Source organism: Panthera uncia, chromosome D1 (genome assembly GCF_023721935.1).
Source record: "Panthera uncia isolate 11264 chromosome D1, Puncia_PCG_1.0, whole genome shotgun sequence".
NCBI lineage: Eukaryota > Metazoa > Chordata > Mammalia > Carnivora > Felidae > Panthera > Panthera uncia.
Genome location: NC_064808.1, coordinates 36,392,437 through 36,403,909, shown reverse-complemented (window position 1 = coordinate 36,403,909; position 11,473 = coordinate 36,392,437).

The following is an 11,473-nucleotide window of genomic DNA, read 5'->3' as shown; positions in this document are numbered from 1 at the left end:
TACATTCTAGCTATGAATAGGTTAAACAAAAACAACTAAAAACTAAATAAAACTTATAGCACCATCAAAATCTATTAAATATCTAGTAGAGTCTAACAAAACTTTTGAAATTCCTTCAAGGGAGAATAATAAAATTTTACTGAGAAAAAAATGAACACAAAGTAAGAGATGTAATATATTTAAGGATTTGAAGAGTCAAAATTTTAAAATTATAATTTTTTTCTCAAATTGGTATAAGGAATCAATATTATCCCAATCAAAACCCCAACTTGTGTTTTGGCAAGTAATTGTAACATTTTTACGGATATTTAATGACAAATAATAATCAAGATATGCCAGAAGAAAATAATGAGGTAAAAGACTTGTTCCATCATATGTCATTGTTTACTATAAAGCAACAGCAATTAAGAATGTGTGATAATGGGGGAGGAGTGAAGACGGTGGAACAGCATGGAAGTTTTTTTTGCTTCTCACATCCATGAAATACAGCCAGGTCAACATTAAACCATCCTGAACACCTAGAAAACTGATTTGAGGATTAACACAACAATCTGCACAAAACTGAACCACAGAACTCAGCAGGTACCTGGCATGGAGAGGTGAATTGGGGGAGAGAGAAGCCTCAAAGGGCAGGGAGCTGTTTTTGCGTGCATAGAGAGGATGGAGACGGGGGAAGAGTACAGGAAAAACACCCCCCAAAAGCAGCTGGAGACAAAGTAGAAAAGTGGAAACAGCTGCAGGGACTGAACTAAAAAGGGAAAAAGGAATGGGTTTAAATTCCAAAAATACTCTATAAACAGGAGTAATGCAGAGTCTGAAACCCCTCAGCTCGATACCTGATGGTGCTCTCGTGGGAAGGTCGATTCCCCAGGAGCAGAGTGAGGTCTGGTGGTCCTTGGGCCATAGAGAGAGGTGGTTCCCTGCTGGGAGGACATTTGGTAGAGGCTATGTGGCCACCCAGTCCCAGCAGACCCCAGAGAACAACCACATTCGCTGGGGCTGGAACAAGGTCATTAAGGGTGAATTCTGGTGTGAGATGCATGTTGTGATTTGCCATAATCCCTGAAACCCTGCTGCTATGTGATTGCATTAACATTTTCTGGGGTAGGCTGGCACCAGGCCATGGTCTCTGGGCACTGGCAGCAGCATGGTCCCACAGCATTCCTGGGTGCAGAAGGAGACCATCCCCCAAAAGGTCTGAGTGGCACAAAGCCACAGTCCCTCAGAAGTGAGGGGTTGGGAAACACAGCATCTGAGACAAAACTCAGGAAGGAGGAGCAACCTCGCAACCTGACAGCTTGGTCACAGACAGTGTAAAAGCAGGGAGCAGACAGAAGCCAGAAACAAAGGATGGGTGCATGATTGCTGATCGGGGAGAACAGAGTTCTGATACTAGAGACTGGGTAGCTGGGTGACACCATTTTCACCCCTCCCACGTATGTGCATACATGCCTAAAGCACCACAACAATACACCCCAGTAAGCTAAGCAGTGCCATCTAGTGGAAAACGGGGCCGTTACATTAAGCCCTGCCCAACCTAGCAAATTTCGCTCTTCAGGAATACCACTAGTCTCTCTGCCTGCTTAGTTTATGGATTATAAATTGCTTAACAGCTTGACTTCTAGGGGAAAACAATGTAATTTCAATCATATTTAAGTCTGTTCCCTGGTACATCAATTGTCTTTGTTCTCTCTTTCGTTTCTTTTCTTTTTCTAGAATAAAGAGAAAATATTTTCATTTTCAATTTTTATTCAATACTTATAATTCTTTTCCTCTGTATTTTTTACATTTTTGTAAATTTTTCAAATTCTATTTTACTTCCATCATTTCATTTTAATCTATTACATTGTATTCATCTTTTTCAAATTTTCAAACTTTTTTCTTTTTCTTTTCCCCCCTTTTTTCTCTAATCTGTCAAGCTCTTTTAAAGAGACCAAAACAAACACCCTTAAGATCTAGCATCATTTATTTGATTTGTGTATGTGTTGTTTTTAATTTTTTTAAATTTTAATTTGTTTGCCTTATTAATTCCTTTTCTTCCTTCAAAATAACAAAATGAAAAAATTCACTCCAAAAAAAGACGAGGAAGAAACGACAGCCAGGGACTTAATCAACACAGATACAAACAAGATGTCTGAACCAGAATTTAGAATCACGATAATAAGAATACGAGCCGGGGTCGAAAATAAATTAGAATCCCTCTCTACAGAGTTAAAGAAGTAAAAGCTAGTCAGGATAAAATAAAAATTCAGTAACTGACCTGCAATCTTGAATGGATGCCGTGGTGGCAAGGATGAATGAGACAAGCAGAGAATAAACGATATAGAAGACAAACTTATGGAGAATAATGAAGCAGAAAAATAGAGGGAGACTAAGGCAAAAGGGCATGATTTAAGAATTAGAGAAATCAGTGACTCATTAAAAAGGAACAACATCAGAATCAGAGGAGTCCCAGAAGTCCCAGAAGATAAAGATAATGAAGATAAAGAGAAAGAGAAAGGGGTACAAGGGTTATGTGAGCAAATCATAGCAGAAAACTTTCCTATACTGGGGAAAGACACAGACAACAAAATCCAGAAAGCACAGAGGACTCCCATTAGATTAAAAAACAAAAACAAAAACAAAAACCGGCCATCAACAAGGCATATCATAGTAAAATTCACAAAACACTCAGGCAAGGAATGAATCATGAAAGCAGCAAGGGAAAAACAGTCCTTATTCTACAAGGGAAGAGAGATCAGGTTTGCAGCAGACCTATCCACAGAAACGTAGCAGGCCAGAAAGGAGTGGCAGGATATATTCAGTGTGCTGAATCAGAAAAACATGCAGCTAAGAATGATTTATCCAGCAAGGCTGTCATTCAAAATAGAAGGAGAGATTAAAAGTTTCTCAGACAAACAAAAATTAAGAGCTCATGAACACTAAACCAGCCCTGCAAGAAATTTTAAGGAGGACTCTCTAAGGGGAGAAAAGATGGAAATAAAAAAAAGACCAGAAGGAACAAGACTAGAAAGGACCAGAGAACACCACCAGAAACTCCAATTCTATAAACAACATAATGACAATAAATTCATATCTCTCAGTACTCACTCTAAATGTCAATGGACTCAATGCTCCAATCAACAGACATGGGGTGACAGAATGGATAAGGAAACAAAATCCATCTATATGCTGTTTACAAGAGACCCACTTTAGACCTAAAGACAACTTCAGATTGATATAAGGGGATGGAAGACCATATATCATGCTGATGGTCGACAAACAAAGCTAGAGTAGCCATACTTATATCAGACAATCTAGACTTTAAAGACTGTAACAAGAGGTGAAGAAGGGCATTATATCATAATTAGGGGGTCTATCCACCAAGAAGACCCAACAATTGTAAACATTTATGCTCCAAAGATGTAAGCAACCAAATATATAAATCAATCACAAACATAAAGAAACTCATTGATAATAATACCATAATACTAGGGGACTTCACCACCCCACGTAAGCAATGGACAGATCATGTAATCAAAGCATCAACAAGGAAACAATGGCTTTGAATGACACATTGGACCAGATGGACAACATATATATTCAGAACATTTCATCCTAAAGCAGAATACACATTCTTTTCCAATACACATGGAACGTTCTCCAGAATAGATCACATACCAGGACACAAATCAGCCCTCACCAAGTACAAAAAGATTGAGATCATACTGTGCATATTTTCAGACCACAATGCTGTAAAACTTGAAACCAACTACAAGAAAAAAATTGGAAAGATAGTAAATACTTGGAGACTAAAGAATATCCTACTAAAGGATGAATGGGCTAACAAAGAAGTTAAAGAGGAAATTAAAAACGACATGAAAGCCAATGAAAATGATAACACCACAGCCCAAAACCTCTGGGACTCAGCAAAGGCGGTGATGAGAGGGAAGTATAGGGCAATCCAGGCCTTCCAAAAGAGGGAAAGCAAGGTCTCAGATACACAACCTAACCTTACACCTTAAAGAGCTGGAAAAAAGAACAGTAAATAAAACCCAAAACCAGCAGAAGACAGAGAATAATAAAGATTAGAGCACAAATTAATGCTATCAAAACAAAAACAAACAAACAAACAAACAAACAAACAAAAAACATTAGAACAGATCAATGAAACCAGAAGCTGGCTCTTTGAAAGATCTTAAGAAATTGATAAACCACTAGCAAGTTTGATCAAAAAGAAAAAGGAAAATACCCAAATAAATAAAATCAAGAAAGAAAGAGTAGAGTTCACAACCAACACAGCAGAAATAAAAACAATAATAAGGCAATACTATGGGCAATTATACACCAATAAATTGGGCTATCTGGATGAAATAGACAAATTCCTAGAAACATATACACTACCAAAACTGAAACAGGAAGAAATAAAAAATGACCCATAACCAGTAAAGAAATCAAATTAGTAATCAAAAATCTCCCCCCCAAAAAAACATAGTCCAGGAACAGATGGCTTTCCAGAGGAATTCTAGCAAACATTTAAGGAAGAGTTCACGCCTATTCTCTTGAAACTTCCACAACACAGAAATGGAAGGAAAGTTCCAAATTCTTTCTATGAAGACAGCATTACCTTGATTCCAAAACCAAACAAAGACCCCACTAAAAAGGAGAACTATAGACCAATCTCCCTGATGAACATCGATGCAAAATCCTCAACAAGATATTAGCCTACCAGATCCAACAATACATTAAAAAAATTATTCACCACGACCAAGTGGGATTTATACCTGGGATACAGGGCTGGTTCAATATCCACAAAACAATCAATGTGACTCATCACATCAATAAAATCAAGGACAAGAACCCCATGATCCTCTCAATATATGCAGAGAAAACATTTGACAAAATACAGCATCCTTTCTTGATAAAAAACCCTCAAGAAAGTAGGGATAGAAGGAGCATACCTTGAGATCATAGAAGTCATATATGAAAGTCTCAATGCCAATATCATCCTCGATGGGAAAAAACTGAGAGCTTTCCCAGTAAGGTCAGGAACAAGACAGGGATGTCTATTCCTGCCACTGTTATTCAACATAGTATTGGAAGTCTTAGCCTCAGCAATCAGACAACACAAAGAAAGAAAAGGCATACAAATCAGCCAGGAGGAAGTCAAACTTTCACTCTTCACAGATGACATGATACTCTATATTGAAAACCCAAAAGATTCCACCAAAAAACTGCTAGAACTGATCCATGGATTCAGCAAAGTCGCAGGATATAAAATCAACGCACAGAAACTGGTTGCATTCCTTACACCAATAATGAAACAACAGAAAGAGAAATCAAGGAATTGATCCCATTTACAATTGCACCAAAAACCATAAAATACCTGGGAATAAATCTCACCAAAGAGGTGAAAAATATATACACTGAAAACTATAGAAAGCTTATGAAAGACATTGAAGAAGACACAAAAAAATCTTGGAAAGCTATTCCACGCTCCTGGGTAGGAAGAACAAATATAGTTAACATGTCAATACTACCCAAAGCAATCTACATATTGAATGCAATCCCTATCAAAATAACATCAGCATTCTTCACAGAGGCAGACATACAATCCTAAAAGTTGTATGGAATCAGAAAAGACCTCGAATAGTCAAAGCAAACTTGAAAAAGAAAACCAAAGCTGGAGGCATCACAAATCATGGACTTCAAGCTGTACTACAAATCTGTAATCATCAAGACAGTATGGAACTGACAGAAAAGTAGACATTCAGATCAATGGAACACAATAGAGAACCCAGAAATGGACCCACAAACATATGGCCAACTAATCTTTGACAAAGCAGGAAAGAATATCCAATAGAAAAAAGACAGTCTCTTCAGCAAGTGGCGCTGGATAAACTGGACACCGACATGCAGAAGAATGAACTTTGACCACTTTCTTACAACATACACAAAAATAAACTCAAAATGGATGAAAGATCTAAATGTAAGACAAGAAGTTATCAAAATCCTCGAGGGGAAAGCAGGCAAAACCTCTTTGATCTTGGCTGCAGCAACTTCTTACTCAACAAGTCTCTGGAGGCAAGGGAAACAAAAGCAAAAATGAACTATTTGGACCTCATCACAATAAAAAGCCTGTGGGTCGTAGGGTATTTCTATTTTTCCACAGCGAAGGAAACAATCAACAATAGTAAAAGGCAACTGACAGAATGGAAGAAGTACTTGCAAAGACATATCAGATAAACAGTTAGTATACAAAATCTATAAAGAAGTTATCAAACTCAACACTCAAAAAAGAAACAATCCACTGAAGAGATGGGCAAAAGACATAAATAGTTACTTCTCCAAAGAAGACATCCAGATGGCCAACCAACACATGAAAAAATCCTCAACATCACTCATCATCAGGGAAATACAAATCAAAACCACAATAAGATTTTACTTCACACCTGTCAGAATGGCTAACATGAACAACTCAGGCAACAACAGATGTTGGCGAGGATGTGGAGAAAAAGGATCTCTTTTGCACTGCTGGTGAGAATACAAACTGATGCAGCCACTGTGGAAAACAGTATGGAATTTCCTCAAAAACCTAAAAATAGAACTACCCTACGATGCAGCAATTGCATTACTAGGTATTTATCCAAGAGATACAGGTATTCTGTTTCGAAGGGACACATGCACCCCAATGTTTATAGCAGCACTATCAACAATAGCCAAAGCATGGAAAGAGCCCAAATGTCCATCAATGGATGAATGGATAAAGAAGATGTGGTGTGTGTGTGTGTGTATGTATATGTATATGTGTATATATATATACATACATACACACTCACACAATATGGAGTATTACTTGGCAATCAAAAAGAATGAAATCTTGCCATTTGCAACTACATGAATGGAACTAGAGGGTATTATGCTAAGCGAAATTAGTCAGAGAAACACAAAAATCATATGACTTCACTCATATGAGGACTTTAAGAGACAAAAAAGATGAACATAATAGAAGGGAAGCAAAAGTAGTATAAAAACAGGGAGGGGGCAAAACATAAGAGATTCTTAAATATGGAGAAGAAACAGAGGGTTACTGGAGGGATTGTGAGTGGGGACATGGGCTAAATGGGCAAGGGGCGTTAAGGAATCTACTCCTGCAATCCTCGTTGCACTATATGCTAACTAACTTGGATGTAAATTACAAAAATAAATTGATAAAAAAAGAACGTGTTATTGACAAATAAATCATTAGAAGAGAACAGCAAGCCAAGAAATAGACGAACACATATATAGATTCCAATTTTTATAAAGGGGGCATTGCAAAGCAAAGCAATGGAGAAGAGCTCTGCTTTTCAATAAATAGTGCTGAAGGAATTGCATATTCATGTGAAGGAAAGTTGGTTCACTACTTTACACCATACACAAAACAAATCCAGATCAAAGATCCAAATGTGAGCATATGAGAATATTGTCATGGTTTTGTACAATAAGCTATAAAAAGCACCTAAGTATAGAGAAGAAAATGAATACACTTGACCATATTAAAACTAAATTTGTTCATTATAAATCACTATCACAATGTGAAAAGGCAAGTAAGTGAGGAGAGAGGCATGCATCATCAACAAAAGGGGCTGTATTCAAATTTATAAATACATTTTGTGATCCATTAAGAAAAAGACATACACCCAAAAGAAAAATTAGCAATAAACTTGAATGGGCATTTCAACAAAGATTAAAGTTAAAGCCAACAGCATGTAAAAGGGGACTCAGTCTCATTCTTATTCAGGAAATTGCAAATTAAAGTCACAAGAAATGATTAGTACACCCCTACTTAGACGGACAAAAATTTAAAAATCTGACAAGAACTATGAGATGTTTAGGGTTACAGAAACAATCTTATACTGCTGGAACTATAAATTTTTACAGTTTTGAAAAAGTTGGCCTTACCTAATGACACATATATTCTATGTCCCAAGAGTTTCAATGTTAGGTATTTACCCTAAAGAAACTTGTGATTTTGAGGATCAAGATACATGGATAAGAATGTTCATAACAGCATTGCTCAAAATGCCCTGAAACTGGAAGTGCACAAAAAAATTTATTAACACTAGTGTGGATTTAAAATGTGGTATGTTTGTATAAAGTGAAATTGTATACATCAACACAAATAGATGAATGCAGCTGCAAAAACAACATAGCTTATCTTAAGAACATAAATTTGAACAAAAGAAGACACACACAAAAACATATACAGAATGATTCCATCTACATAAAGTTCAAAATATGCAAAACTAATATTATGGTATGTGTGTATACACATATGTACTTAAATGTGATTATCTTTAAAGTTAAGATGATAAACCTATAGAGTGAAGCAGGGCTTTGTAATCAGGAAGGCAACACAGGAGGACGTCAGGGTCTCTGGTATGCTTACATCATTCTAATCTGGATAGCTGTGGTTTTATACAAGTTAATTCATTAACTGTTCACTTAGAAGTTAGGATTGTTTCAGTGCATGTTTTATTTTAAATAAAGATGGTATCTCATCCCTCCAAAAAAAATAAAGGAAATGTTGAAGACTTGCCTTTGAAATAGTTTCAATCTGATAAGGGACCAAGTTGAAAAACAATTACTTTTTCCTGGTTGAGTATAATAAAGGCTATGATAGGATTGTCTTTTCTTCTGAGATGACACATATAAATGACCAATTAAACTTTGCCTGAAGCAGGAGTCTAAGTATTAAAAAGCTTGTTCTTGGGGCGCCTGGGTGGCTTGGTCGGTTAGGCATCCGACTTCAGCTCAGGTCATGATCTCACAGTCCCTGAGTTCGAGCCCCGCGTCGGGCTCTGTGCTGACCGCTCAGAGCCTGGAGCCTGTTTCAGATTCTGTGTCTCCCTCTCTCTCTGCCCCTCCCATGTTCATCCTCTGTCTCTCTCTGTCTCAAAAATAAATAAACGTTAAAAAATAAATAAATAAAAAGCTTGTTCTTTCTCATACTAACCCATTTATAGATGCCTTTCCTACCCTTCCATGCAAATAGGACACCTATTATATAAGGATTGGTAGTGTAGGAAACAGAATAAATGTTCCAAATCATGAATTCCATTATGAAAAGCCTGAACAGATTAAATCAGGACATATTAGAAATTACACATGATCTGACGGAAGATGGCTGGCTTACCACGTCCTGCTGATCACTTAGATTCTACCCACATCTGCCTAAATAACCAGAAAACTGCCAGAAGACTAGCAGAACGGACTCTCTGGAGCCAAGCATAGACAAGAAGCCCACGGAAGAGGGTAGAAGGGGAGAGAGGCGGTGCACGCTACACAGACTGGCAGGAGGGAGCCAGGGCGGTGGACGGGCAGCCCGCCCACAAGGCAGAGCCCCCAAAGTCTGGCTTGCAAAAGTGGAGGGGCCGGACTCCATGAGTTCTGACAGCCAGTGGGACATAACATCTGGAATGTTAAAACTCAACAGCTCTGCTTGGAGAGCGGGAGGGCGAGAAGACACCGTGAGGGAGAGGTGTTGAGCCCCAGAAGACAGAGCTCAGCTCAGTGGGGAACAAAGGCTCTGGCAAGCACCATATCCCTCTCCCATCCCCCAGCTGAAATGCCAAAGGAAACCAGTGCCCATCACCGAACTTGCTTGCACCATGCAAACGCCCAATGCTGTGCTTCTGTGGATCCTCCCTCCCGGTGCTGCAGGGCCCCTCCCACAGGGGACCATTGATGGCAAAGGGAGCTAAGCCTGCCCCTCCCTCCCCTGTTCACCTTGCGGATCCACCCCAGCTAATACGCCCTTGGCCAGATCCAATCGAAGCAGCACAACAAACCTGGCAGTGTGCAAGTAGCCCAGACGGGGGCCACACTACTCCACAGTAATTCCTGCCCCTGGGAGAGGGGAAGATAAGGTACACACCAGTCTGACTGCAGCCCCAGCAGTCAGGGGGCAGACATCAGGTCTGACTGCAGCCCTGCCCACCAACACAAGTTACTCCAGACAGCACAGGGGAAGGCCCTTCATTTTGGAGCTAATGCAGGACTACCAAAAATGGCAAAACGGAAGAATTCTCCTCAAAAGAAACTCCAGGAAGTAGCGACAGCTAACAAATTGATCAAAACAGATTTAAGCAGTATGATGGAACAAGAATTTAGGATAATGGTCATAAAACTAATTTCTGGGCTTCAAAAAAGCACAGAGAACAAAAGAGAATCTTTGCTACAGAGATCAAGGGACTAAGAAATAGACATGAGGAGCTACAAAATGCTATAAATGAGGTGCAAAATAAAATTGAGGCAGCCATAGCACGATTGAAGAAGCAGAAGAGAGAATAGGTGAATTAGAAGATAAAATTATGGAAAAAAGAGGAAGCTGAGAAAAAGAGAGATAAAAACATCCAGGAGTATAAGGGGAGAATTAGAGAATTCAGTGATGCAATCAAACGGAAAAATATCCGTATAATAGGGATTCCAGAGGAGGAAGACAGAGAGAAAGGGGATGAAGGTATACTTGAACAAATCATAGCTGAGAACTTCCCTGATCTGGAGAAGGAAAAAGGCATTGAAATCCAAGAGGGACAGAACTCCCTTCAGACATAACTTGAATTGATCTTCTGCATGACATATCATAGTGAAACTGGCAAAATACAAGGATAAAGAGAAAATTTGAAAGCAGCTAGGGATAAACACACTCTAACTTACAAAGGTAGACACATAAGAATAGTGGCAAACCTATCTCCGAAACTTGGCAGGCCAGAAAGGAATGGCAGGAAATCTTCAATGTGATAAAGAGAAAAAAATACACAGCCGAGAATCCTTTATCCAGCAAGTCTGTCATTCAGAATAGAAGGAGAGATAAAGGTCTTCCCAAACAAAAACCGAAGGAATTCATCACCACTAAACCAGTCCTACAAGAGATCCTAGGGTGGATTCTGTGAGTGAAATGCTGCAAGAACCACAAAGTACCAGAGACATCACTACAAGCACGAAACCTACAGATACTGCAATGACTCTAAACCCATATCTTTCCATAATAACACTGAATGTAAATGGACTAAATGCTCCAACCAAAAGACATAGGGTATCAGAATGGATAAAAAACAGGACCCATCTATTTGCTGTCTACAAGAGACTCATTTTAGACCTGAGGACACCTTCAAATTGAAAAGTGAGGGGTCATACTACCGAAGTCAAAAGAAAGCTGGAGTAGCCATACTTATAGCAGACAAACTAGACTTTAAATTAAATGCTATAACAAGAGATGAAGAAGGGCATTATATAATCATTACAGGGTCTATCCATCAGAGAAAAGCTAACAATTATAAATGTCTATGTGCTGAATACAAGAGCCCACAAATATATAAACGATTAATCACAAACATAAGCAACCTTATTGATAAGAATGTAGTTATTGCAGAGGACTTTAATACTCCACTTACAACAATGGGTAGATCAACTAGACACAGGATCAATAAACAAACAAGGGCCTTGAATG